Source organism: Pleurodeles waltl, chromosome 6, assembly GCF_031143425.1.
Source record: "Pleurodeles waltl isolate 20211129_DDA chromosome 6, aPleWal1.hap1.20221129, whole genome shotgun sequence".
NCBI lineage: Eukaryota > Metazoa > Chordata > Amphibia > Caudata > Salamandridae > Pleurodeles > Pleurodeles waltl.
In genome coordinates, this window is record NC_090445.1 from 82,111,279 (window position 1) to 82,139,012 (window position 27,734).

A 27,734-nucleotide genomic window follows, 5' to 3' on the forward strand; every position below is an offset into this window, starting at 1 on the left:
CTGAAGCCCACTCCTTTCTGGGGTACCTCCCTGTAGGCAAAAAGGAGGCATGGTAGAAGGATATCCCATCTCCTGCGGAGTTTTTCAGGGAGACCCATAATCATGCCTTTGAGAGTTTTATTAAATCTCTCCACCAGTCCATTTGTTTGTGGATGATAGGGTGTTGTGAACTTGTACATTACACCACACTCCTTCCACATGGCCTTTTAGTATGCAGACATGAAATTGCTTCCTCTGTCTGATACTACTTCCTTTGGGAAGCCCACCCTGGAAAATATTCCCAGGAGGGCCTTTGCCACTGCAGGAGCTGTAGTGGTCCTTAAAGGAATAGCTTCAGGATATCTTGTGGCATGGTCCACTACCACCAAGATAAACCTATTGCCTGAAGCAGTAGGAGGGTCAAGGGGGCCAACTATGTCAACCCCTACCCTTTCAAAGGGAACCCCAACCACAGGCAGTGGGATAAGGGGTGCCTTTGGAGTGCCACCTGTTTTGCCACTGGCTTGACAGGTTTCACAGGACTTACAAAATTCCTTTGTGTCCTCAGACATCCTAGGCCAATGAAACAATGGAACCAATCTGTCCCAAGTTTTCATTTGACCCAGGTGCCCAGCTAGGGGAATGTCATGTGCCAGTGTTAGGAGGAACTTTCTGTACTCCTGAGGAATCACTAATCTCCTGGCAGCTCCAGGTTTAGGATCCCTATGCTCAGTGTACAAGAGGTTGTCCTCCCAGTAAACTCTGTGAGAGTCACTGACATCCCCATTAGCCTGTTTGACAGCTTGCTGTCTGAGACCCTCTAATGTGGGACAGGTTTGCTGTGCCACACTCAGCTCCTCCCTGGCAGGCCCCCCTTCACCCAAAAGCTCAGCAGTGTCTGCTTCCAGCTCCTCTGGTGTAGGTTCTGCACAGGGAGGGAATTCTTCTTCCTCAGAAGTTGAATCCACTGTAGAGGGAGGGATAGTAGGAAGTGGTTTGCTTCTACTAGCCCTAGCTTTAGGGAGCACTTGGTCCATTGTTCCAGGATCCAAGCTTCCCTGTCCTTTTTGCTTTTTGGCCTGAGCCCTTGTCAAAGCAAAAATATGCCCTGGGATGCCCAGCATTGCTGCATGGGCCTCCAACTCCACATCTGACCAAGCTGATGTCTCCAAATCATTCCCTAATAGACAGTCTACAGGTAAATCTGAAGCTACCACAACTTTCTTTGGACCAGTTACCCCCCCCCAGTTGAGATTTACAACAGCCATGGGGTGGCTTTGTGTTATGTTGTGAGCATCGGTTACTTGGTACTGGTGTCCAAGTATGTGTTGTTCAGGGTGCACCCGTTTCTCAATCACCATTGTGACACTGGCACCTGTGTCCCTGTAGGCCTGGACCTCAACACCATTTATTAGGGTTAGTTGCTTGTACTTCTCCAAGTTATGGGGGCAAGCAACCAAAGTGGCTAAATCAATAGCCCCTTCAGAGACTAAAGTAGCCTCTGTGGTCTCCCTAATCAGACCAACCCCAACTAAATTACCAAAAGTGAGCCCAGCTACTCCCTTGGATTGGCTATTAGTAGGTTTGCTCCCACCACCACTGCTATTAGTAGGGACACTAGGTGTAGCAGTAGGGGTTGTAGTGGTAGGAGCTGTGGTGCCTTTCTTTGGACAACTGGGATCTGTTGTCCAATGGCCTTTTATTTTACATAAATAGCACCATGGTTTCTTTTCCTTGTTCTGATTAAAGGAGGATTTGGACCCACCACCCCCACCAGAGTGTTTTTGTGGGCCTGATGAAGACTCATTTTTAGATTTGTCCCCACCCTTGTCAGAAGACTTACCATCCTTCTTTTTGTTGCCATCTTTGTCACCCCCTGTATGAACTTTTCTGTTCACTCTTGTTCTGACCCATTTGTCTGCCTTCTTTCCCAATTCTTGGGGAGAGGTCAGATCAGAGTCCACCAAGTACTGGTGCAACAAATCAGACACACAATTATTAAGAATATGCTCTCTCAGGATCAAGTTATACAGGCTGTCATAATCAGTAACTTTACTGCCATGTAACCACCCCTCCAAGGCCTTCACTGCCTGGTCAATGAAATCAACCCAGTCTTGTGAAGACTCCTTTTTGGTCTCTCTGAACTTTATCCTGTACTGTTCAGTGGTTAAGCCATAACCATCCAGGAGTGCATTCTTAAGAACTTGGAAATTATTAGCATCATTTTCTTTCACAGTAAGGAGCTTATCCCTACCTTTTCCACTAAATGATAGCCATAGGATAGCAGCCCACTGCCTTTGAGGGACATCCTGTACAACACAGGCCCTCTCAAGTGCAGCAAACCACTTGTTAATGTCATCCCCCTCCTTATAAGGGGGAACTATCTTGTGCAGATTCCTGAAATCATGCTCTTTTGCAGGATGACTATGGGGAATACTGCTGCTGCCACCATGGGTATCTAAACCCAACTTCTGTCTTTCCTTCTCTAATTCAAAAGACTGTCTATCCAAATCCAGCTGTTGCTTTTTAAGCTTCAGTCTGGTTTGTTCCACCCTCAACTTATTGAGTTCCCTCTCTAACATTCTGTCATCAGGGTTGGTGGGAGGGACATTTCTAGAAACAGAGCTATGATGGGAATGAACAGAAGGAGACCTGTCCCTTACAGAAGCCAACTTAACAGCTTGGTTTACAGAAACATTACTACCAGTATGGTGAGAATAAATGCTTTTGCTATGATGTGAGACAACACTATTTATTTGGTGTGGCTCATCATCATTACCATCTATGCTAGATTGTCTAGTAATGGGCAGGCTAGGAAGTTTCTTTCCTGAATCTTTTCCTGGGGGAGTCCCTGAATCAGATTGGGAACTATTAGGTACTTTTTCAACAGATGGGGCACCTATGGCCTTATCCTGTTCTCTAAGCATGTTAAGTAACAGTTCCAAGGAAGGATTCTTCCCTACACTCAAACCTCTCTCTATACAGAGACTCCTTGCTCTTTTCCAGCTAAGGTTGTCATATGCAAGTTTGGACAGATCAACACTTTGGCCTGTGCCAGACATTTTTTAGAGAGAGTTAAAGTGATAGAAAAAGAGAAAAAAGTTTTCAGAACTTTTTGGAAAGACAGAAAAAAACTTTTTAAACTTTTAAGAACTTTTTGAAAGTTTAGGAGTACTTTTCAGCACTTTAGAAAAGAGTGAAAAGAGGAAATGCAAAACTTTTTGGCTATGTGTATACACACTGACCTTGTTTTGTATATTTTTCTCTTATGAAAAGTACAATGACAAGAGTGGTAAGTAGTCTCAAGCACTTATCCCACCACTGCACAACCAATGTAGGAGGCTGGACTGGCTTGTAGTGAGTACCAAGGGGTACTTGCACCTTGCACCAGGCCCAGTTATCCCTTATTAGTGTATAGGGTGTCTAGCAGCTTAGGCTGATAGATAATGGTAGCTTAGCAGAGCAGCTTAGGCTGAACTAGGAGACGTGTGAAGCTACTACAGTACCACCTAGTGTCATATGCACAATATCATAAGAAAACACAATACACAGTTATACTAAAAATAAAGGTACTTTATTTTTATGACAATAGGCCAAAGTATCTTAGAGTGTACCCTCAGTGAGAGGATAGGAAATATACACAAGATATATATACACAATAGCAAAAATATGCAGTATAGTCTTAGAAAACAGTGCAAACAATGTATAGTTACAATAGGATGCAATGGGGAAACATAGGGATAGGGGCAACACAAACCATATACTCCAAAAGTGGAATGCGAACCACGAATGGACCCCAAACCTATGTGACCTTGTAGAGGGTCGCTGGGACTATTAGAAAATAGTGAGAGTTAGAAAAATAACCCTCCCAAGACCCTGAAAAGTGAGTGCAAAGTGCACTAAAGTTCCCCTAAGGACAAAATAGTCGTGTTAGAGGAATAATGCAGGAAAGACACAAACCAGCAATGCAACAACTGTGGATTTCCAATCTAGGGTACCTGTGGAACAAGGGGACCAAGTCCAAAAGTCACAAGCAAGTCGGAGATGGGCAGATGCCCAGGAAATGCCAGCTGCGGGTGCAAAGAAGCTTTGACTGGACAGAAGAAGCTGAAGTTTCCGCAGGAACGAAAAGGGCTAGAGACTTCCCCTTTGGTGAACGGATCCATCTCGCCTTGGTGAGTCGTGCAGAAGTGATGTCCCGCCGAAAGAACACCAACAAGCCTTGCTAGCTGCAAATCGTGCGTTTGGCGTTTTTGGACGCTGCTGGGGCCCAGGAGGGACCAGGAGGTCGCAAATTGGACATGAAGAGAGAGGGGACGTAGAGCAAGACAAAGAGCCCTCACTGAAGCAGGTAGCACCCGGAGAAGTGCCAGAAACAGGCACTAAGAGGATGCGTGAAACGGTGCTCGCCGAAGTTGCACAAAGGAGTCCCACGTCGCCGGAGACCAACTTAGAAAGTCGTGCAATGCAGGTTAGAGTGCCGTGGACCCAGGCTTGGCTGTGCACAAAGGATTTCCGCCGGAAGTGCACAGGGGCCGGAGTAGCTGCAAAGTCGCGGTTCCCAGCAATGCAGCCCAGCGAGGTGAGGCAAGGACTTACCTCCACCAAACTTGGGCTGAAAAGTCACTGGACTGTGGGGGTTACTTGGACAGAGTCGCTGGATTCGAGGGACCTCGCTCGTCGTGCTGAGAGGAGACCCAAGGGACCGGTAATGCAGCTTTTTGGTGCCTGCGGTTGCAGGGGGAAGATTCCGTTGACCCACGGGAGATTTCTTCGGAGCTTCTGGTGCAGAGAGGAGGCAGGCTACCCCCACAGCATGCACAAGCAGGAAAACAGTCGAGAAGGCGGCAGGATCAGCGTTAAAGAGAGCTACAGTAGTCGTCTTTGCTACTATGTTGCAGGTTTGCAGGCTTCCAGCGCGGTCAGCGGTCGTTTCCTTATCAGAAGGTGAAGAGAGAGATGCAGAGAAACTTGGCTGAGCTCATGCATTCGTTATCTGAAGTTTCCCCAGAGACAGAGACCCTAAATAGCCAGAAAAGAGGGTTTGGCTACCTAGGAGAGAGGATAGGCTACTAACACCTGAAGGAGCCTATCAGCAGGAGTCTCTGACGTCACCTGGTGGCACTGGCCACTCAGAGCAGTCCAGTGTGCCAGCAGCACCTCTGTTTCCAAGATGGCAGAGGTCTGGAGCACACTGGAGGAGCTCTGGACACCTCCCAGGGGAGGTGCAGGTCAGGGGAGTGGTCACTCCCCTTTCCTTTGTCCAGTTTCGCGCCAGAGCAGGGGCTAAGGAGTCCCTGAACCGGTGTAGACTGGCTTATGCAGAATTGGGCACATCTGTGCCCAACAAAGCATTTCCAGAGGCTGGGGGAGGCTACTCCTCCCCTGCCTTCACACCATTTTCCAAAGGGAGAGGGTGTCACACCCTCTCTCAGAGGAAGTTCTTTGTTCTGCCATCCTGGGCCAGGCCTGGCTGGACCCCAGGAGGGCAGCTGCCTGTCTGAGGGGTTGGCAGCAGCAGCAGCTGCAGTGAAACCCGAGGAAGGGCAGTTTGGCAGTACCAGGGTCTGTGCTACAGACCACTGGGATCATGGGATTGTGCCAACTATGCCAGGATGGCATAGAGGGGGCAATTCCATGATCATAGACATGTTACATGGCCATATTCGGAGTTACCATTGTGAAGCTACATATAGGTAGTGACCTATATGTAGTGCACGCGTGTAATGGTGTCGCCGCACTCACAAAGTTCAGGGAATTGGCTCTGAACAATGTGGGGGCACCTTGGCTAGTGCCAGGGTGCCCTCACACTAAGTAACTTTGCACCTAACCTTTACCAGGTAAAGGTTAGACATATAGGTGACTTATAAGTTACTTAAGTGCAGTGTAAAATGGCTGTGAAATAACGTGGACGGTATTTCACTCAGGCTGCAGTGGCAGGCCTGTGTAAGAATTGTCAGAGCTCCCTATGGGTGGCAAAAGAAATGCTGCAGCCCATAGGGATCTCCTGGAACCCCAATACCCTGGGTACCTAAGTACCATATACTAGGGAATTATAAGGGTGTTCCAGTAAGCCAATGTAAATTGGTAAAAATGGTCACTAGCCTGTTAGTGACAATTTGGAAAGAAATGAGAGAGCATAACCACTGAGGTTCTGATTAGCAGAGCCTCAGTGAGACAGTTAGTCACTACACAGGTAACACATTCAGGCACACTTATGAGCACTGGGGCCCTGGGTTACCAGGGTTCCAGTGACACATACAACTAAAACAACATATATACAGTGAAAAATGGGGGTAACATGCCAGGCAAGATGGTACTTTCCTACAGTATGAAAACTACTTTATGTTGGCAGCGGTATTTGATCACAGGACTGGGGAAGATACTGCTCTTGAATGTGGCGCCTCACACCGCTCGGCCATTCCGGCAGCCTCCGAAACACGGCTCTGGAGACTGACTGCCACCTCGCGAAACAGGGAGAGTTCACACTGTTCTCTACTGGACATTTAAGTATGTGCCCAGAGACAGGTTGAGAGGACAGATGCATGTATGTACCAGAGTGAGCTCCAGAGAGACTGATGGGGACATAAGACTGGGGTAGAGCGAGAGATGGAGAAAGAGAAAGGTGCCTGGGTCGAGTCAGCAGCAGAGAAAATGAAACAAAGGGGCCTCCTGGGATAACCACACACTACTTCCTCACAAAGAACACACAGAGGGTGTGTGAAATGACATAGGCACAGCAGCCTGACTAGCTCAGTCGGTAGAGCATGAGACTCTTAATCTCAGGGTCGTGGGTTCGAGCCCCACGTTTGGCATCATGCTTTTTAAAGGCTTCTCCATTTTCGGGTTTAACATTAACTCTCACCTTTTTCAGATATTTCGCTGAGGCTTAAAACTACACACACACACATCCTGCAGTTTGCCTCACGATTCCCACAGGACTCCACACAACGCAGCACTTCCCGCCCTGGGAGGCGCCGCTGGGAGCGGTCCTAGGCCGAGCCTTTCCTGCGACCTTTCCTAGCCTGAGCCGCCCGTGCTTACAGCGAGCTCGGAGTCCGCTCCGGTCCGTCCTGTCCCACCCCATCCTTTCAAAAAAGGGGTTTAAGGTCTCATCCCCGCTGGTGTTATGATTAAAGTAGGTATGAAAACTACTTATGTCAGCAGTGGGATTTGACCACGGGACTGCGGAAGATCCTGCTCTTGAATGTGGCGCCTAACACCGCTCGGTCATTCCGGCAGCCTCCGGAACACGGCTCTGGAGGCTGACTGCCACCTCGCGAAACAGGGAGAGTTCACACTGTTCTCTACTGGACATTTAAGCATGTGCCCAGAGACAGGTTGAAAGGACAGATGCATGTATGTACCAGAGTGAGCTCCAGAAAGACTGATGGGGACATAAGACTGGGGTAGAGCAAGAGATGGAGAAAGAGAAAGGGGCCTGTGTCGAGTCAGCAGCAGAGAAAATGAAACAAAGGGGCCTCCTGGGATAACCACACACTACTTCCTCACAAAGAACACACAGAGGGTGTGTGAAATGACATAGGCACAGCAGCCTGGCTAGCTCGGTTGGTAGAGCATGAGACTCTTAATCTCAGGGTCGTGTGTTCGAGCCCCACATTGGGCGTGATGCTTTTTAAAGGCTTCTCCATTTTCGGGTTTAACATTAACTCTCACCTTTTTCAGACATTTCGCTGAGGCTTAAAACTACACACACACACATCCTGCAGTTTGCCTCACGATTCCCACAGGACTCCACACAACGCAGCACTTCCCGCCCTGGGAGGCGCCACTGGGAGCGGTCCTAGGCCGAGCCTTTCCTGCGCCCTTTCCTAGCCTGAGCCGCCCGTGCTTACAGCGAGCTCGGAGTCCGCTCCGGTCCGTCCTGTCCACCCCCATCCTTTCAAAAAGAGGAGTTTTACAGTCTCATCCCCGCTGGTGTTATGATTAAAGTAGGTATGAAAACTACCTTATGTCGGCAGCAGGATTTGATCACAGGCCTGGGGAAGATACTGCTCTTGAATGTGGCACCTTACACCGCTCAGCCATTCCGGCAGCCTTCGGAAAACGGCTCTGGAGGCTGACTGCCACCTCGCGAAACAGGGAGAGTTCACACTGTTGTCTACTGGAAATTTAAGTATGTGCCCAGAGACAGGTTGAGAGGACAGATGCATGTATGTACCAGAGTGAGCTCCAGAGAGACTGATGAGGACATAAGACTGGGGTAGAGCGAGAGATGGAGAAAGAGAAAGGTGCCTGTGTCGAGTCAGCAGCAGAGAAAATGAAACAACGGGGCCTCCTTGGATAACCACACACTACTTCCTCACAAAGAACACACAGAGGGTGTGTGAAATGACATAGGCACAGCAGCCCGGCTAGCTCAGTCGGTAGCGTATGAGACTCTTAATCTCAGGGTCGTGTGTTCGAGCCCCACGTTGGGCGTGATGCTTTTTAAAGGCTTCTCCATTTTCGGGTTTAACATTAACTCTCACCTTTTTCAGATATTTTGCTGAGGCTTAAAACTACACACACACACATCCTGCAGTTTGCCTCACGATTCCCACAGGACTCCACACAACCCAGCACTTCCCGCCCTGGGAGGCGCCGCTGGGAGCGGTCCTAGGCTGAGCCTTTCCTGCGCCCTTTCCTAGCCTGAGCCGCCCGTGCTTACAGCGAGCTCGGAGTCTGCTCCGGTCCGTCCTGTCCACCCCCATCCTTTCAAAAAGAGGAGTTTTACGGTCTCCTCCCCGCTGGTGTTATGATTAAAGTAGGTATGAAAACTACTTTATGTCAGCAGCGGGATTTGACCACAGGACTGGGGAAGATACTGCTCTTGAATATGGTGTCTTACACCGCTCGGCCATTCCGGCAGACTTCGCAACACGGGTCTGGAGGCTGACTGCCCCCTCGCGAAACAGGGAGAGTTCACACTGTTCTCTACTGGACATTTAAGTATGTGCCCAGAGACAGGTTGAGAGGACAGATGCATGTATGTACCAGAGTGAGCTCCAGAGAGACTGATGGGTACATAAGACTGGGGTAGAGCGAGAGATGGAGAAAGAGAAAGGTGCCTGTGTCGAGTCAGCAGCAGAGAAAATGAAACAAAGGGGCCTCCTGGGATAACCACACACTACTTCCTCACAAAGAGCACACAGAGGGTGTGTGAAATGATATAGGCACAGCAGCCCGGCTAGCTCAGTCGGTAGAGCGTGAGACTCTTAATCTCAGGGTCGTGGGTTCGAGCCCCACGTTGGGCGTGATGCTTTATAAAGGCTTCTCCATTTTCGGGTTTAACATTAAATCTCACCTTTTTCAGATATTTTGCTGAGGCTTAAAACTACACACACACACATCCTGCAGTTTGCCTCACGATTCCCACAGGACTCCACACAATGCAGCTGTTCCCGCCCTGGGAGGCGCCGCTGGGAGCGGTCCTAGGCCGAGCCTTTCCTGCGCCCTTTCCTAGCCTGAGCCGCCCGTGCTTACAGCGAGCTCGGAGTCCGCTCCGGTCCGTCCTGTCCACCCCCATCCTTTCAAAAAGAGGAGTTTTACGGTCTCATCCCCGCTGGTGTTATGATTAAAGTAGGTATGAAAACTACTTTATGTCGGCAGCGGGATTTGATCACAGGCCTGGGGAAGATACTGCTCTTGAATGTGGCACCTTACACCGCTCAGCCATTCGGGCAGAATCCGGAAAACAGCTCTGGAGGCTGACTGCCACCTCGCGAAACAGGGAGAGTTCACACTGTTCTCTACTGGACATTTAAGTATGTGCCCAGAGACAGGTTGAAAGGACAGATGTATGTATGTACCAGAGTGAGCTCCAGAGAGACTGATGAGGACATCAGACTGGGGTAGAGCGAGAGATGGAGAAAGAGAAAGGTGCCTGTGTCGAGTCAGCAGCAGAGAAAATGAAACAAAGGGGCCTCCTGGGATAACCACACACTACTTCCTCACAAAGAACACACAGAGGGTGTGTGAAATGACATAGGCACAGCAGCCTGGCTAGCTCAGTCGGTAGAGCATGAGACTCTTAATCTCAGGGTCGTGGGTTCGAGCCCCATGTTGGGCGTGATGCTTTTTAAAGGCTTCTCCATTTTCGGGTTTAACATTAACTCTCACCTTTTTCAGATATTTCGCTGAGGCTTAAAACTACACACACACACATCCTGCAGTTTGCCTCACGATTCCCACAGGACTCCACACAACGCAGCACTTCCCGCCCTGGGAGGCGCCGCTGGGAGCGGTCCTAGGCTGAGCCTTTCCTGCGCCCTTTCCTAGCCTGAGCCGCCCGTGCTTACAGCGAGCTCGGAGTCCGCTCCGGTCCGTCCTGTCCTCCCCCATCCTTTCAAAACGAGGAGTTTAAGGTCTCATCCCCGCTGGTGTTATGATTAAAGTAGGTATGAAAACTACTTTATGTCGGCAGTGGGATTTAATTACGGGACTGGGGAAGATACTGCTCTTGAATGTGGCGCCTTACACTGCTCGGCCATTCCGGCAGCCTCCGGAACACGGCTCTGGAGGCTGACTGCCCCCTCGCGAAACAGGGAGAGTTCACACTGTTCTATACTGGACATTTAAGTATGTGACCAGAGACAGGTTGAGAGGACAGATGCATGTATGTACCAGAGTGAGCTCCAGAGAGAACGATGGGGACATAAGACTGGGGTAGAGCGAGAGATGGAGAAAGAGAAAGGTGCCTGTGTCGAGTCAGCAGCAGAGAAAATGAAACAAAGGGGCCTCCTGGGATAACCACACACTACTTCCTTACAAAGAACACACAGAGGGTGTGTGAAATGACATAGACACAGCAGCCCGGCTAGCTCAGGCTGTAGATTATGAGACTCTTAATCTCAGGGTTGTGGGTTCGAGCACCACGTTGGGCGTGATGCTTTTTAAAGGCTTCTCCATTTTCGAGTTTAACATTAACTCTCACCTTTTTCAGACATTTCGCTGAGGCTTAAAACTACACACACACACATCCTGCAGTTTGCCTCACGATTCCCACAGGACTCCACACAATGCAGCACTTCCCGCCCTGGGAGGCGCCGCTGGGAGCGGTCCTAGGCCGAGCCTTTCCTGCGCCCTTTCCTAGCCTGAGCCGCCCGTGCTTACAGCGAGCTCGGAGTCCGCTCCGGTCCGTCCTGTCCACCCCCATCCTTTCAAAAAGAGGAGTTTTACGGTCTCATCCCCGCTGGTGTTATGATTAAAGTAGGTATGAAAACTACTTTATGTCGGCAGCGGGATTTGATCACAGGCCTGGGGAAGATACTGCACTTGAATGTGGCACCTTACACCGCTCAGCCATTCCGGCAGAATCCGGAAAACGGCTCTGGAGGCTGACTGCCACCTCGCGAAACAGGGAGAGTTCACACTGTTCTCTACTGGACATTTAAGTATGTGCCCAGAGACAGGTTGAGAGGACAGATGCATGTATGTACCAGAGTGAGCTCCAGAGAGACTGATGAGGACATAAGACTGGGGTAGAGCGAGTGATGGAGAAAGAGAAAGGTGCCTGTGTCGAGTCAGCAGCAGAGAAAATGAAACAAAGGGGCCTCCTGGGATAACCACACACTACTTCCTCACAAAGAACACACAGAGGGAGTGTGAAATGACATAGGCACAGCAGCCCGGCTAGCTCAGTCGGTAGAGCATGAGACTCTTAATCTCAGTGTCGTGGGTTCGAGCCCCACGTTGGGCGTGATGCTTTTTAAAGGCTTCTCCATTTTCGGGTTTAACATTAACTCTCACCTTTTTCAGATATTTTGCTGAGGCTTAAAACTACACACACACACATCCTGCAGTTTGCCTCACGATTCCCACAGGACTCCACACAACGCAGCACTTCCCGCCCTGGGAGGCGCCGCTGGGAGCGGTCCTAGGCCGAGCCTTTCCTGCGCCCTTTCCTAGCCTGAGCCGCCCGTGCTTACAGCGAGCTCGGAGTCCGCTCCGGTCCGTCCTGTCCACCCCCATCCTTTCAAAAAGATGAGTTTTACGGTCTCATCCACGCTGGTGTTATGATTAAAGTAGGTATGAAAACTACTTTATGTCAGCAGCGCGATTTGACCACGGAACTGGGGAAGATACTGCTCTTGAATGTGGCGCCTTACACCGCTCGGCCATTCCGGCAGACTTCGGAACACGGCTCTGGAGGCTGACTGCCACCTCGCGAAACAGGGAGAGTTCACACTCTTCTCTACTGGACATTTAAGCATCTGCCCAGAGACAGGTTGAAAGGACAGATGTATGTATGTACCAGAGTGAGCTCCAGAGAGACTGATGAGGACATCAGACTGGGGTAGAGCGAGAGATGGAGAAAGAGAAAGGTGCCTGTGTCGAGTCAGCAGCAGAGAAAATGAAACAAAGGGGCCTCCTGGGATAACCACACACTACTTCCTCACAAAGAAAACACAGAGGGTGTGTGAAATGACATAGGCACAGCAGCCTGGCTAGCTCAGTCGGTAGAGCATGAGACTCTTAATCTCAGGGTCGTGGGTTCGAGCCCCATGTTGGGCGTGATGCTTTTTAAAGGCTTCTCCATTTTCGGGTTTAACATTAACTCTCACCTTTTTCAGATATTTCGCTGAGGCTTAAAACTACACACACACACATCCTGCAGTTTGCCTCACGATTCCCACAGGACTCCACACAACGCAGCACTTCCCGCCCTGGGAGGCGCCGCTGGGAGCGGTCCTAGGCTGAGCCTTTCCTGCGCCCTTTCCTAGCCTGAGCCGCCCGTGCTTACAGCGAGCTCGGAGTCCGCTCCGGTCCGTCCTGTCCTCCCCCATCCTTTCAAAACGAGGAGTTTAAGGTCTCATCCCCGCTGGTGTTATGATTAAAGTAGGTATGAAAACTACTTTATGTCGGCAGTGGGATTTAATTACGGGACTGGGGAAGATACTGCTCTTGAATGTGGCGCCTTACACTGCTCGGCCATTCCGGCAGCCTCCGGAACACGGCTCTGGAGGCTGACTGCCCCCTCGCGAAACAGGGAGAGTTCACACTGTTCTCTACTGGACATTTAAGTATGTGACCAGAGACAGGTTGAGAGGACAGATGCATATATGTACCAGAGTGAGCTCCAGAGAGACTGACGGGGACATAAGACTGGGGTAGAGCGAGAGATGGAGAAAGAGAAAGGTGCCTGTGTCGAGTCAGCAGCAGAGAAAATGAAACAAAGGGGCCTCCTGGGATAACCACACACTACTTCCTCACAAAGAGCACACAGAGGGTGTGTGAAATGACATAGGCACAGCATCCCGGCTAGCTCAGTCGGTAGAGCATGAGACTCTTAATCTCAGGGTCGTGGGTTCGAGCTCCACATTGGTCGTGATGCTTTTTAAAGGCTTCTCCATTTTCGGGTTTAACATTAACTCTCACCTTTTTCAGATATTTCGCTGAGGCTTAAAACTACACACACACACATCCTGCAGTTTACCTCTCGATTCCCACAGGACTCCACAAAACGCAGCACTTACCACCCTGGGAGGCGCCACTGGGAGCGGTCCTAGGCCGAGCCTTTCCTGCGCCCTTTCCTAGCCTGAGCCGCCCGTGCTTACAGCGAGCTCGGAGTCCGCTCAGGTCCGTCCTGTCCACCCCCATCCTTTCAAAAAGAGGAGTTTTACAGTCTCATCCCCGCTGGTGTTATGATTAAAGTAGGTATGAAAACTACTTTATGTCGGCAGCGGGATTTGATCACAGTCCTGGGGAAAATACTGGTCTTGAATGTGGCACCTTACACCGCTCAGCCATTCCGGCAGCCTCCGGAAAACGGCTCTGGAGGCTGACTGCCACCTCGCGAAACAGGGAAAGTTCACACTGTTCTCTACTGGACATTTAAGTATGTGCCCAGAGACAGGTTGAGAGGACAGATGCATGTATGTACCAGAGTGAGCTCCAGAGAGACTGATGAGGACATAAGACTGGGGTAGAGCGAGAGATGGAGAAAGAGAAAGGTGCCTGTGTCGAGTCAGCAGCAGAGAAAATGAAACAAAGGGGCCTCCTGGGATAACCACACACTACTTCCTCACAAAGAACACACAGAGGGTGTGTGAAATGACATAAGCACAGCAGCCCGGCTAGCTCAGTCGGTAGAGCATGAGACTCTTAATCTCAGGCTCGTGGGTTTGAGCCCCACGTTGGGCGTGATGCTTTTTAAAGGCTTCTCCATTTTCGGGTTTAACATTAACTCTCACCTTTTTCAGATATTTTGCTGAGGCTTAAAACTACACACACACACATCCTGCAGTTTGCCTCACGATTCCCACAGGACTCCACACAACGCAGCACTTCCCGCCCTGGGAGGCGCCGCTGGGAGTGGTCCTAGCCCGAGCCTTTCCTGCGCACTTTCCTAGCCTGAGCCGCCCGTGCTTACAGCGAGCTCGGAGTCCGCTCCGCTCCGTCCTGTCCCACCCCATCCTTTCAAAAAGAGGATTTTAAGGTCTCATCCCCGCTGGTCTTATGATTAAAGTAGGTATGAAAACTACTTTATGTCAGCAGTGGGATTTGATCACAGAACTGGGGAAGATACTGCTCTTGAATGTGGCGCCTTACACCGCTCAGCCATTCCGGCAGCCTGCGGAACACAGCTCTGGAGGCTGACTGCCACCTCGCGACACAGGGAGAGTTCACACTGTTCTCTACTGGACATTTAAGTATGTGCCCAGAGACAGGTTGAGAGGACAGATGCATGTATGTACCAGAGTGAGCTCCAGAGAGACTGATGAGGACATAAGACTGGGGTAGAGCGAGAGATGGAGAAAGAGAAAGGTGCCTGTGTCGAGTCAGCAGCAGAGAAAATGAAACAAAGGGGCCTCCTGGGATAACCACACACTACTTCCTCACAAAGAACACACAGAGGGTGTGTGAAATGACATAAGCACAGCAGCCCGGCTAGCTCAGTCGGTAGAGCATGAGACTCTTAATCTCAGGCTCGTGGGTTTGAGCCCCACGTTGGGCGTGATGCTTTTTAAAGGCTTCTCCATTTTCGGGTTTAACATTAACTCTCACCTTTTTCAGATATTTTGCTGAGGCTTAAAACTACACACACACACATCCTGCAGTTTGCCTCACGATTCCCACAGGACTCCACACAACGCAGCACTTCCCGCCCTGGGAGGCGCCGCTGGGAGTGGTCCTAGCCCGAGCCTTTCCTGCGCACTTTCCTAGCCTGAGCCGCCCGTGCTTACAGCGAGCTCGGAGTCCGCTCCGCTCCGTCCTGTCCCACCCCATCCTTTCAAAAAGAGGATTTTAAGGTCTCATCCCCGCTGGTGTTATGATTAAAGTAGGTATGAAAACTACTTTATGTCAGCAGTGGGATTTGATCACAGAACTGGGGAAGATACTGCTCTTGAATGTGGCGCCTTACACCGCTCAGCCATTTCGGCAGCCTGCGGAACACAGTTCTGGAGGCTGACTGCCACCTCGCGACACAGGGAGAGTTCACACTGTTCTCTACTGGACATTTAAGTATGTGCCCAGAGACAGGTTGAGAGGACAGATGCATGTATGTACCAGAGTGAGCTCCAGAGAGAATGATGGGGACATAAGACTGGGGTAGAGCGAGAGATGGAGAAAGAGAAAGGTGCCTGTGTCGAGTCAGCAGCAGAGAAAATGAAACAAAGGGGCCTCCTGGGATAACCACACACTACTTCCTTACAAAGAACACACAGAGGGTGTGTGAAATGACATAGACACAGCAGCCCCGCTAGCTCAGTCTGTAGATTATGAGACTCTTAATCTCAGGGTTGTGGGTTCGAGCACCACGTTGGGCGTGATGCTTTTTAAAGGCTTCTCCATTTTCGAGTTTAACATTAACTCTCACCTTTTTCAGATATTTCGCTGAGGCTTAAAACTACACACACACACATCCTGCAGTTTGCCTCACGATTCCCACAGGACTCCACACAACGCAGCACTTCCCGCCCTGGGAGGCGCCGCTGGGAGCGTTCCTAGGCTGAACCTTTCCTGCGACCTTTCCTAGCCTGAGCCGCCCGTGCTTACAGCGAGCTCGGAGTCCGCTCCGGTCCGTCCTGTCCCACCCCATCCTTTCAAAAAAGGAGTTTAAGGTCTCATCCCCGCTGGTGTTAGGATTAAAGTAGGTATGAAAACTACTTTATGTCAGCAGTGGGATTTGACCACGGGACTGCGGAAGATACTGCTCTTGAATGTGGCGCCTAGCACCGCTCGGTCATTCCGGCAGCCTCCGGAACACGGCTCTGGAGGCTGACTGCCACCTCGCGAAACAGGGAGAGTTCACACTGTTCTCTACTGGACATTTAAGCATGTGCCCAGAGACAGGTTGAAAGGACAGATGCATGTATGTACCAGAGTGAGCTCCAGAAAGACTGATGGGGACATAAGACTGGGGTAGAGCAAGAGATGGAGAAAGAGAAAGGTGCCTGTGTCGAGTCAGCAGCAGAGAAAATGAAACAAAGGGGCCTCCTGGGATAACCACACACTACTTCCTCACAAAGAACACACAGAGGGTGTGTGAAATGACATAGGCACAGCAGCCCGGTTAGCTCAGTCGGTAGAGCATGAGACTCTTAATCTCAGGGTCGTGGGTTTGAGCCCCACGTTGGGCGTGATGCTTTTAAAGGCTTCTCCATTTTCGGGTTTAACATTAACTCTCACCTTTTTCAGATATTTCGCTGAGGCTTAAAACTACACACACACACATCCTGCAGTTTGCCTCACGATTCCCACAGGACTCCACACAACGCAGCACTTCCCGCTCTGGGAGGCGCCGCTGGGAGCGGTCCTAGGCTGAGCCTTTCCTGCGCCCTTTCCTAGCCTGAGCCGCCCGTGCTTACAGCGAGCTCGGAGTCCGCTCCGGTCCGTCCTGTCCTCCCCCATCCTTTCAAAACGAGGAGTTTAAGGTCTCATCCCCGCTGGTGTTATGATTAAAGTAGGTATGAAAACTACTTTATGTCGGCAGTGGGATTTAATTACGGAACTGGGGAAGATACTGCTCTTGAATGTGGCGCCTTACACCGCTCGGCCATTCCGGCAGCCTCCGGAACACGGCTCTGGAGGCTGACTGCCCCCTCGCGAAACAGGGAGAGTTCACACTGTTTTCTTCTGGACATTTAAGTATGTGACCAGAGACAGGTTGAGAGGACAGATGCATATATGTACCAGAGTGAGCTCCAGAGAGACTGACGGGGACATAAGACTGGGGTAGAGCGAGAGATGGAGAAAGAGAAAGGTGCCTGTGTCGAGTCAGCAGCAGAGAAAATGAAACAAAGGGGCCTCCTGGGATAACCACACACTACTTCCTCACAAAGAGCACACAGAGGGTGTGTGAAATGACATAGGCACAGCAGCCCGGCTAGCTCAGTCGGTAGAGCATGAGACTCTTAATCTCAGGGTCGTGGGTTCGAGCTCCACATTGGTCGTGATGCTTTTTAAAGGCTTCTCCATTTTCAGGTTTAACATTAACTCTCACCTTTTTCAGATATTTCGCTGAGACTTAAAACTACACACACACACATCCTGCAGTTTGCCTCACGATTCCCACAGGACTCCACAAAACGCAGCACTTCCCACCCTGGGAGGCGCCACTGGGAGCGGTCCTAGGCCGAGCCTTTCCTGCGCCCTTTCCTAGCCTGAGCCGCCCGTGCTTACAGCGAGCTCGGAGTCCGCTCAGGTCCGTCCTGTCCACCCCCATCCTTTCAAAAAGAGGAGTTTTACGGTCTCATCCCCGCTGGTGTTATGATTAAAGTAGGTATGAAAACTACTTTATGTCGGCAGCGGGATTTGATCACAGTCCTGGGGAAGATACTGGTCTTGAATGTGGCACCTTACACAGCTCAGCCATTCCGGCAGCCTCCGGAAAACGGCTCTGGAGGCTGACTGCCACCTCGCGAAACAGGGAAAGTTCACACTGTTCTCTACTGGACATTTAAGTATGTGCCCAGAGACAGGTTGAGAGGACAGATGCATGTATGTACCAGAGTGAGCTCCAGAGAGACTGATGAGGACATAAGACTGGGGTAGAGCGAGAGATGGAGAAAGAGAAAGGTGCCTGTGTCGAGTCAGCAGCAGAGAAAATGAAACAAAGGGGCCTCCTGGGATAACCACACACTACTTCCTCACAAAGAACACACAGAGGGTGTGTGAAATGACATAATCACAGCAGCCCGGCTAGCTCAGTTGGTAGAGCATGAGACTCTTAATCTCAGGCTCGTGGGTTTGAGCCCCACGTTGGGCGTGATGCTTTTTAAAGGCTTCTCCATTTTCGGGTTTAACATTAACTCTCACCTTTTTCAGATATTTTGCTGAGGCTTAAAACTACACACACACACATCCTGCAGTTTGCCTCACGATTCCCACAGGACTCCACACAACGCAGCACTTCCCGCCCTGGGAGGCGCCGCTGGGAGTGGTCCTAGCCCGAGCCTTTCCTGCGCACTTTCCTAGCCTGAGCCGCCCGTGCTTACAGCGAGCTCGGAGTCCGCTCCGCTCCGTCCTGTCCAACCCCATCCTTTCAAAAAGAGTATTTTAAGGTCTCATCCCCGCTGGTCTTATGATTAAAGTAGGTATGAAAACTACTTTATGTTGGCAGCGGTATTTGATCACAGGACTGGGGAAGATACTGCTCTTGAATGTGGCGCCTCACACCGCTCGGCCATTCCGGCAGCCTCCGAAACACGGCTCTGGAGACTGACTGCCACCTCGCGAAACAGGGAGAGTTCACACTGTTCTCTACTGGACATTTAAGTATGTGCCCAGAGACAGGTTGAGAGGACAGATGCATGTATGTACCAGAGTGAGCTCCAGAGAGACTGATGGGGACATAAGACTGGGGTAGAGCGAGAGATGGAGAAAGAGAAAGGTGCCTGTGTCGAGTCAGCAGCAGAGAAAATGAAACAAAGGGGCCTCCTGGGATAACCACACACTACTTCCTCACAAAGAACACACAGAGGGTGTGTGAAATGACATAGGCACAGCAGCCCGGTTAGCTCAGTCGGTAGAGCATGAGACTCTTAATCTCAGGGTTGTGGGTTTGAGCCCCACGTTGGGCGTGATGCTTTTTAAAGGCTTCTCCATTTTCGGGTTTAACATTAAGTCTCACCTTTTTCCGATATTTCGCTGAGGCTTAAAACTACACACACACACATCCTGCAGTTTGCCTCACGATTCCCACAGGACTCCACACAACGCAGCACTTCCCGCCCTGGGAGGCGCCGCTGGGAGCGGTCCTAGGCTGAGCCTTTCCTGCGCCCTTTCCTAGCCTGAGCCGCCCGTGCTTACAGCGAGCTCGGAGTCCGCTCCGGTCCGTCCTGTCCCTCCCCCATCCTTTCAAAACGAGGAGTTTAAGGTCTCATCCCCGCTGGTGTTATGATTAAAGTAGGTATGAAAACTACTTTATGTCGGCAGCGGGATTTAATTACGGGACTGGGGAAGATACTGCTCTTGAATGTGGCGCCTTACACCGCTCGGCCATTCCGGCAGCCTCCGGAACACGGCTCTGGAGGCTGACAGCCCCCTCGCGAAACAGGGAGAGTTCACACTGTTCTCTACTGGACATTTAAGTATGTGCCCAGAGACAGGTTGAGAGGACAGATGCATGTATGTACCAGAGTGAGCTCCAGAGAGACTGATGGGGACATAAGACTGGGGTAGAGCGAGAGATGGAGAAAGCGAAAGGTGCCTGTGTCGAGTCAGCAGGAGAGAAAATGAAACAAAGGGGCCTCCTGGGATAACCACACACTACTTCCTCACAAAGAGCACACAGAGGGTGTGTGAAATGACATAGGCACAGCAGCCCGGCTAGCTCAGTCGGTAGAGCATGAACTCTTAATCTCAGGGTCGTGGGTTCGAGCCCCACGTTGGGCGTGATGCTTTATAAAGGCTTCTCCATTTTCGGGTTTAACATTAAATCTCACCTTTTTCAGATATTTTGCTGAGGCTTAAAACTACACACACACACATCCTGCAGTTTGCCTCACGATTCCCACAGGACTCCACACAATGCAGCACTTCCCGCCCTGGGAGGCGCCGCTGGGAGCGGTCCTAGGCCGAGCCTTTCCTGCGCCCTTTCCTAGCCTGAGCCGCCCGTGCTTACAGCGAGCTCGGAGTCCGCTCCGGTCCATCCTGTCCACCCCCATCCTTTCAAAAAGAGGAGTTTTACGGTCTCATCACCGCTGGTGTTATGATTAAAGTAGGTATGAAAACTACTTTATGTCAGCAGCGGGATTTGACCACGGGACTGGGGAAGATACTGCTCTTGAATGTGGCACCTTACACTGCTCGGCCATTCCGGCAGACTTCGGAAAACGGCTCTGGAGGCTGACTGCCACCTCGCGAAACAGGGAGAGTTCACACTCTTCTCTACTGGACATTTAAGCATGTGCCCAGAGACAGGTTGAATGGACAGATGCATGTATGTACCAGAGTGAGCTCCAGAGAGACTGATGGGGACATAAGACTGGGGTAGAGCGAGAGATGGAGAAAGAGAAAGGTGCCTGTGTCGAGTCAGCAGCAGAGAAAATGAAACAAAGGGGCCTTCTGGGATAACCACACACTACTTCCTCACAAAGAGCACACAGAGGGTGTGTGAAATGACATAAGCACAGCAGCCCGGCTAGCTCAGTCGGTAGAGCATGAGACTCTTAATCTCAGGGTCGTGGGTTCGAGCCCCACGTTGGGCGTGATGCTTTTTAAAGGCTTCTCCATTTTTGGGTTTAACATTAACTCACACCTTTTTCAGATATTTCGCTGAGGCTTAAAACTACACACACACACTTCCTGCAGTTTGCCTCACGATTCCCACAGGACTCCACACAACGCAGCACTTCCCGCCCTGGGAGGCGCCGCTGGGAGCGGTCCTAGGCCGAGCCTTTCCTGCGCCCTTTCCTAGCCTGAGCCGCCCGTGCTTACAGCGAGCTCGGAGTCCGCTCCGGTCCGTCCTGTCCACCCCCATCCTTTCAAAAAGAGGAGTTTTACGGTCTCTTCCCCGCTGGTGTTTTGATTAAAGTAGGTATGAAAACTACTTCATGTCGGCAGCGGGATTTGATCACAGAACTGGGGAAGATACTGCTCTTGAATGTGGCACCTTACACCGCTCTGCCATTCCGGCAGAATCCGGAAAACGGCTCTGGAGGCTGACTGCCACCTCGCGAAACAGGGAGAGTTCACACTGTTCTCTACTGGACATTTAAGTATGTTCCCAGAGACAGGTTGAGAGGACAGATGCATGTATGTACCAGAGTGAGCTCCAGAGAGACTGATGAGGACATAAGACTGGGGTAGAGCGAGTGATGGAGAAAGAGAAAGGTGCCTGTGTCGAGTCAGCAGCAGAGAAAATGAAACAAAGGGGCCTCCTGGGATAACCACACTCTACTTCCTCACAAAGAACACACAGAGGGAGTGTGAAATGACATAGGCACAGCAGCCCGGCTAGCTCAGTCGGTAGAGCATGAGACTTTTAATCTCAGGGTCGTGGGTTCGAGACCCACGTTGGGCGTGATGCTTTTTAAAGGCTTCTCCATTTTCGGGTTTAACATTAACTCTCACCTTTTTCAGATATATCGCTGAGGCTTAAAACTACATACACACACATCCTGCAGTTTGCCTCACGATTCCCACAGGACTCCACACAACGCAGCACTTCCCGCCCTGGGAGGCGCCGCTGGGAGCGGTCCTAGGCCGAGCCTTTCCTGCGCCCTTTCCTAGCCTGAGCCGCCCGTGCTTACAGCGAGCTCGGAGTCCGCTCCGGTCCGTCCTGTCCCCCCCCATCCTTTCAAAACGAGGAGTTTAAGGTCTCATCCCCGCTGGTGTTATGATTAAAGTAGGTATGAAAACTACTTTATGTCGGCAGCGGGATTTAATTACGGGACTCGGGAAGATACTGCTCTTGAATGTGGCACCTTACACCGCTCGACCATTCCGGCAGCCTCCGGAACACGGCTCTGGAGGCTGACTGCCCCCTCGCGAAACAGGGAGAGTTCACACTGTTCTCTACTGGACATTTAAGTATGTGCCCAGAGACAGGTTGAGAGGACAGATGCATGTATGTACCAGAGTGAGCTCCAGAGAGACTGATGGGGACATAAGACTGGGGTAGAGCGAGAGATGGAGAAAGAGAAAGGTGCCTGTGTCGAGTCAGCAGCAGAGAAAATGAAACAAAGAGGCCTCCTGGGATAACCACACACTACTTCCTCACAAAGAACACACAGAGGGTGTGTGAAATGACATAGGCACAGCAGCCCGGCTAGCTCAGTCGGTAGAGCATGAGACTCTTAATCTCAGGGTCGTGGGTTCGAGCCCCACGTTGGGCGTGATGCTTTTTAAAGGCTTCTCCATTTTCGGGTTTAACATTAACTCTCACCTTTTTCAGATATTTTGCTGAGGCTTAAAACTACACACACACACATCCTGCAGTTTGCCTCACGATTCCCACAGGACTCCACACAACGCAGCACTTCCCGCCCAGGGAGGTGCCGCTGGGAGCGGTCCTAGGCCGAGCCTTTCCTGCGCCCTTTCCTAGCCTGAGCAGCCCGTGCTTACAGCGAGCTCGGAGTCCGCTCCGGTCCGTCCTGTCCACCCCCATCCTTTCAAAAAGAGGAGTTTTACGGTCTCATCCCCGCTGGTGTTATGATTAAAGTAGATATGAAAACTACTTTATGTCAGCAGCGGGATTTGAACACAGGCCTTGGGAAGATACTGCTCTTGAATGTGGCACCTTACACTGCTCAGCCATTCCGGCAGCCTCCGGAAAACGGCTCTGGAGGCTGACTGCCACCTCGCGAAACAGGGAGAGTTCACACTGTTCTCTACTGGACATTTAAGTATGTGCCCAGAGACAGGTTGAGAGGACAGATGCATGTATGTACCAGAGTGAGCTCCAGAGAGACTGATGAGGACATAAGACTGGGGTAGAGCGAGAGATGGAGAAAGAGAAAGGTGCCTGTGTCGAATCAGCAGCAGAGAAAATGAAACAAAGGGGCCTCCTGGGATAACCACACACTACTTCCTCACAAAGAACACACAGAGGGTGAGTGAAATGACATAGGGACAGCAGCCCGGCTAGCTCAGTCGGTAGAGCATGAGACTCTTAATCTCAGGGTCGTGGGTTCGAGCCCCACGTTGGGCGTGATGCTTTTTAAAGGCTTCTCCATTTTCGGGTTTAACATTAACTCTCACCTTTTTCAGATATTTTGCTGAGGCTTAAAACTACACACACACACATCCTGCAGTTTGCCTCACGATTCCCACAGGACTCCATACAACGCAGCACTTCCCGCCCTGGGAGGCGCCGCTGGGAGCGGTCCTAGGCCGAGCCTTTCCTGCGCCCTTTCCTAGCCTGAGCCGCCCGTGCTTACAGCGAGCTCGGAGTCCGCTCCGGTCCGTCCTGTCCACCCCCATCCTTTCAAAAAGAGGAGTTTTACGGTCTCATCCACGCTGGTGTTATGATTAAAGTAGGTATGAAAACTACTTTATGTCAGCAGCGGGATTTGACCACGGGACTGGGGAAGATACTGCTCTTGAATGTGGCGCCTTACACCGCTCGGCCATTCCGGCAGACTTCGGAACACGGCTCTGGAGGCTGACTGCCACCTCGCGAAACAGGGAGAGTTCACACTCTTCTCTACTGGACATTTAAGCATGTGCCCAGAGACAGGTTGAAAGGACAGATGCATGTATGTACCAGAGTGAGCTCCAGAAAGACTGATGGGGACATAAGACTGGGGTAGAGCGAGAGATGGAGAAAGAGAAAGGTGCCTGTGTCAGGTCAGCAGCAGAGAAAATGAAACAAAGGGGCCTCCTGGGATAACCACACTCTACTTCCTCACAAAGAACACACAGAGGGTGTGTGAAATGATATAGCCACAGCAGCCCGGCTAGCTCAGTCAGTAGAACATGAGACTCTTAATCTCAGGGTCGTGGGTTCGAGCTCCACATTGGGCGTGATGCTTTTTAAAGGCTTCTCCATTTTCGGGTTTAACATTAACTCTCACCTTTTTCAGATATTTCGCTGAGGCTTAAAACTACACACACACACACACATCCTGCAGTTTGCCTCACGATTCCCACAGGACTCCACACAACGCAGCACTTCCCGCCCTGGGAGGCGCCGCTGGGAGCGGTCCTAGGCCGAGCCTTTCCTGCGCCCTTTCCTAGCCTGAGCCGCCCGTGCTTACAGCGAGCTCGGAGTCCGCTCCGGTCCGTCCTGTCCACCCCCATCCTTTCAAAAGAGGAGTTTTACGGTCTCATCCCCGCTGGTGTTATGATTAAAGTAGGTATGAAAACTACTTTATGTAGGCAGCAGGATTTGATCACAGGCCTGGGGAAGATACTGCTCTTGAATGTGGCACCTTACACCGCTCGGCCATTCCGGCAGAATCTGGAAAACGGCTCTGGAGGCTGACTGCCACCTCGCGAAACAGGGAGAGTTCACACTGTTCTCTACTGGACATTTAAGTATGTGCCCAGAGACAGGTTGAGAGGACAGATGCATGTATGTACCAGAGTGAGCTCCAGAGAGACTGATGAGGACATAAGACTGGGGTAGAGCGAGTGATGGAGAAAGAGAAAGGTGCCTGTGTCGAGTCAGCAGCAGAGAAAATGAAACAAAGGGGCCTCCTGGGATAACCACACACTACTTCCTCACAAACAACACACAGAGGGAGTGTGAAATGACATAGGAATAGCAGCCTGGCTAGCTCAGTCGGTAGAGCATGAGACACTTAATCTCAGGGTCGTGGGTTCGAGCCCCACGTTGGGCGTGATGCTTTTTAAAGGCTTCTCCATTTTCGGGTTTAACATTAACTCTCACCTTTTTCAGATATTTCGCTGAGGCTTAAAACTACACACACTCACATCCTGCAGTTTGCCTCACGATTCCCACAAGACTCCACACAACGCAGCACTTCCCGCCCTGGGAGGCGCCGCTGGGAGCGGTCCTAGGCCGAGCCTTTCCTGCGCCCTTTCCTAGCCTGAGCCGCCCGTGCTTACAGCGAGCTCGGAGTCCGCTCCGGTCCGTCCTGTCCCCCCCATCCTTTCAAAACGAGGAGTTTAAGGTCTCATCCCCGCTGGTGTTATGATTAAAGTAGGTATGAAAACTACTTTATGTTGGCAGCGGGATTTAATTACGGGACTCGGGAAGATACTGCTCTTGAATGTGGCGCCTTACACCGCTCGACCATTCCGGCAGCCTCCGGAACACGGCTCTGGAGGCTGACTGCCCCCTCGCGAAACAGGGAGAGTTCACACTGTTCTCTACTGGACATTTAAGTATGTGCCCAGAGACAGGTTGAGAGGACAGATGCATGTATGTACCAGAGTGAGCTCCAGAGAGACTGATGGGGACATAAGACTGGGATAGAGCGAGAGATGGAGAAAGAGAAAGGTGCCTGTGTCGAGTCAGCAGCAGAGAAAATGAAACAAAGAGGCCTCCTGGGATAACCACACACTACTTCCTCACAAAGAACACACAGAGGGTGTGTGAAATGACATAGGCACAGCAGCCCGGCTAGCTCAGTCGGTAGAGCATGAGACTCTTAATCTCAGGGTCGTGGGTTCGAGCCCCATGTTGGGCGTGATGCTTTTTAAAGGCTTCTCCATTTTCGGGTTTACCATTAACTCTCACCTTTTTCAGATATTTTGCTGAGGCTTAAAACTACACACACACACATCCTGCACTTTGCCTCACGATTCCCACAGGACTCCACACAACGCAGCACTTCCGGCCCAGGGAGGCGCCGCTGGGAGCGGTCCTAGGCCGAGCCTTTCCTGCGCCCTTTCCTAGCCTGAGCAGCCCGTGCTTACAGCGAGCTCGGAGTCCGCTCCGGTCCGTCCTGTCCACCCCCATCCTTTCAAAAAGAGGAGTTTTACGGTCTCATCCCCGCTGGTGTTATGATTAAAGTAGGTATGAAAACTACTTTATGTCAGCAGCGGGATTTGATCAGAGGCCTGGGGAAGATACTGCTCTTGAATGTGGCACCTTACACCGCTCAGCCATTCCGGCAGCCTCCGGAGAGCAGCTCTGGAGGCTGACTGCCACCTCGCGAAACAGGGAGAGTTCACACTGTTCTCTACTGGACATTTAAGTATGTGCCCAGAGACAGGTTGAGAGGACAGATGCATGTATGTACCAGAGTGAGCTCCAGAGAGACTGATGAGGACATAAGACTGGGGTAGAGCGAGAGATGGAGAAAGAGAAAGGTGCCTGTGTCGAGTCAGCAGCAGAGAAAATGAAACAAAGGGGCCTCCTGGGATAACCACACACTACTTCCTCACAAAGAACACACAGAGGGTGTGTGAAATGACATAGGCACAGCAGCCCGGCTAGCTCAGTCGGTAGAGCATGAGACTCTTAATCTCAGGGTTGTGGGTTTGAGCCCCACGTTGGGCGTGATGCTTTTTAAAGGCTTCTCCATTTTCGGGTTTAACATTAACTCTCACCTTTTTCAGATATTTCGCTGAGGCTTAAAACTACACACACACACATCCTGCAGTTTGCCTCACGATTCCCACAGGACTCCACACAACGCAGCACTTCCCGCCCTGGGAGGCGCCGCTGGGAGCGGTCCTAGGCCGAGCCTTTCCTGCGCCCTTTCCTAGCCTGAGCCGCCCGTGCTTACAGCGAGTTCGGAGTCCGCTCCGGTCCGTCCTGTCCACCCCCATCCTTTCAAAAGAGGAGTTTTACGGTCTCATCCCCGCTGGTGTTATGATTAAAGTAGGTATGAAAACTACTTTATGTAGGCAGCAGGATTTGATCACAGGCCTGGGGAAGATACTGCTCTACAATGTGGCACCTTACACCGCTCAGCCATTCCGGCAGCCTTCGGAAAACGGCTCTGGAGGCTGACTGCCACCTCGCGAAACAGGGAGAGTTCACACTGTTCTCTACTGGACATTTAAGTATGTGCCCAGAGACAGGTTGAGAGGACAGATGCATGTATGTACCAGAGTGAGCTCCAGAGAGACTGATGAGGACATAAGACTGGGGTAGAGCGAGAGATGGAGAAAGAGAAAGGTGCCTGTGTCGAGTCAGCAGCAGAGAAAATGAAACAAAGGTGCCTCCTGGGATAACCACACACTACTTCCTCACAAAGAACACACAGAGGGTGTGTGAAATGACATAGGCATAGCAGCCTGGCTAGCTCAGTCGGTAGAGCATGAGACTCTTAATCTCAGGGTCGTGGGTTCGAGCCCCACGTTGGGCGTGATGCTTTTTAAAGGCTTCTCCATTTTCGGGTTTAACATTAACTCTCACCTTTTTCAGATATTTCGCTGAGGCTTAAAACTACACACACACACATCCTGCAGTTTGCCTCACGATTCCCACAGGACTCCACACAACGCAGCACTTCCCGCCCTGGGAGGCGCCGCTGGGAGCGGTCCTAGGCTGAGCCTTTCCTGCGCCCTTTCCTAGCCTGAGCCGCCCGTGCTTACAGCGAGCTCGGAGTCCGCTCCGGTCCGTCCTGTCCCCCCCCCATCCTTTCAAAACGAGGAGTTTAAGGTCTCATCCCCGCTGGTGTTATGATTAAAGTAGGTATGAAAACTACTTTATGTCGGCAGTGGGATTTAATTACGGGACTGGGGAAGATACTGCTCTTGAATGTGGCACCTTACACCGCTCAGCCATTCCGGCAGCCTCCGGAAAACGGCTCTGGAGGCTGACTGCCACCTCGCGAAACAGGGAGAATTCACACTGTTCTCTACTGGACATTTAAGTATGTGCCCAGAGACAGGTTGAGAGGACAGATGCATGTATGTACCAGAGTAAGCTCCAGAGAGACTGA

The 27,734-nt window shown here is 51.2% G+C and overlaps 10 non-coding genes across 10 annotated transcripts; all 10 read left to right on the top strand.

Moving 5' to 3' along the window:
• Window positions 1–9,163: 9,163 nt before the first annotated feature.
• TRNAK-CUU (transfer RNA lysine (anticodon CUU)) lies at window positions 9,164–9,236 on the top strand. The gene has a single exon. It is a non-coding gene; the product is annotated as a tRNA-Lys (tRNA).
• A 742-nt stretch (window positions 9,237–9,978) lies between these two features.
• On the top strand, window positions 9,979–10,051 carry TRNAK-CUU (transfer RNA lysine (anticodon CUU)). Its single transcript has one exon. It is a non-coding gene; the product is annotated as a tRNA-Lys (tRNA).
• Window positions 10,052–11,607: 1,556 nt separating this feature from the next.
• Window positions 11,608–11,680, top strand: TRNAK-CUU (transfer RNA lysine (anticodon CUU)). The gene has a single exon. It is a non-coding gene; the product is annotated as a tRNA-Lys (tRNA).
• Window positions 11,681–12,422: 742 nt separating this feature from the next.
• On the top strand, window positions 12,423–12,495 carry TRNAK-CUU (transfer RNA lysine (anticodon CUU)). Its single transcript has one exon. It is a non-coding gene; the product is annotated as a tRNA-Lys (tRNA).
• An 8,068-nt stretch (window positions 12,496–20,563) lies between these two features.
• Window positions 20,564–20,636, top strand: TRNAK-CUU (transfer RNA lysine (anticodon CUU)). The gene has a single exon. It is a non-coding gene; the product is annotated as a tRNA-Lys (tRNA).
• Window positions 20,637–21,378: 742 nt separating this feature from the next.
• On the top strand, window positions 21,379–21,451 carry TRNAK-UUU (transfer RNA lysine (anticodon UUU)). Its single transcript has one exon. It is a non-coding gene; the product is annotated as a tRNA-Lys (tRNA).
• A 741-nt stretch (window positions 21,452–22,192) lies between these two features.
• TRNAK-CUU (transfer RNA lysine (anticodon CUU)) lies at window positions 22,193–22,265 on the top strand. Its single transcript has one exon. It is a non-coding gene; the product is annotated as a tRNA-Lys (tRNA).
• Window positions 22,266–23,007: 742 nt separating this feature from the next.
• On the top strand, window positions 23,008–23,080 carry TRNAK-CUU (transfer RNA lysine (anticodon CUU)). The gene has a single exon. It is a non-coding gene; the product is annotated as a tRNA-Lys (tRNA).
• A 2,373-nt stretch (window positions 23,081–25,453) lies between these two features.
• Window positions 25,454–25,526, top strand: TRNAK-CUU (transfer RNA lysine (anticodon CUU)). Its single transcript has one exon. It is a non-coding gene; the product is annotated as a tRNA-Lys (tRNA).
• A 1,556-nt stretch (window positions 25,527–27,082) lies between these two features.
• Window positions 27,083–27,155, top strand: TRNAK-CUU (transfer RNA lysine (anticodon CUU)). Its single transcript has one exon. It is a non-coding gene; the product is annotated as a tRNA-Lys (tRNA).
• The last annotated feature ends 579 nt before the right edge of the window (window positions 27,156–27,734 follow it).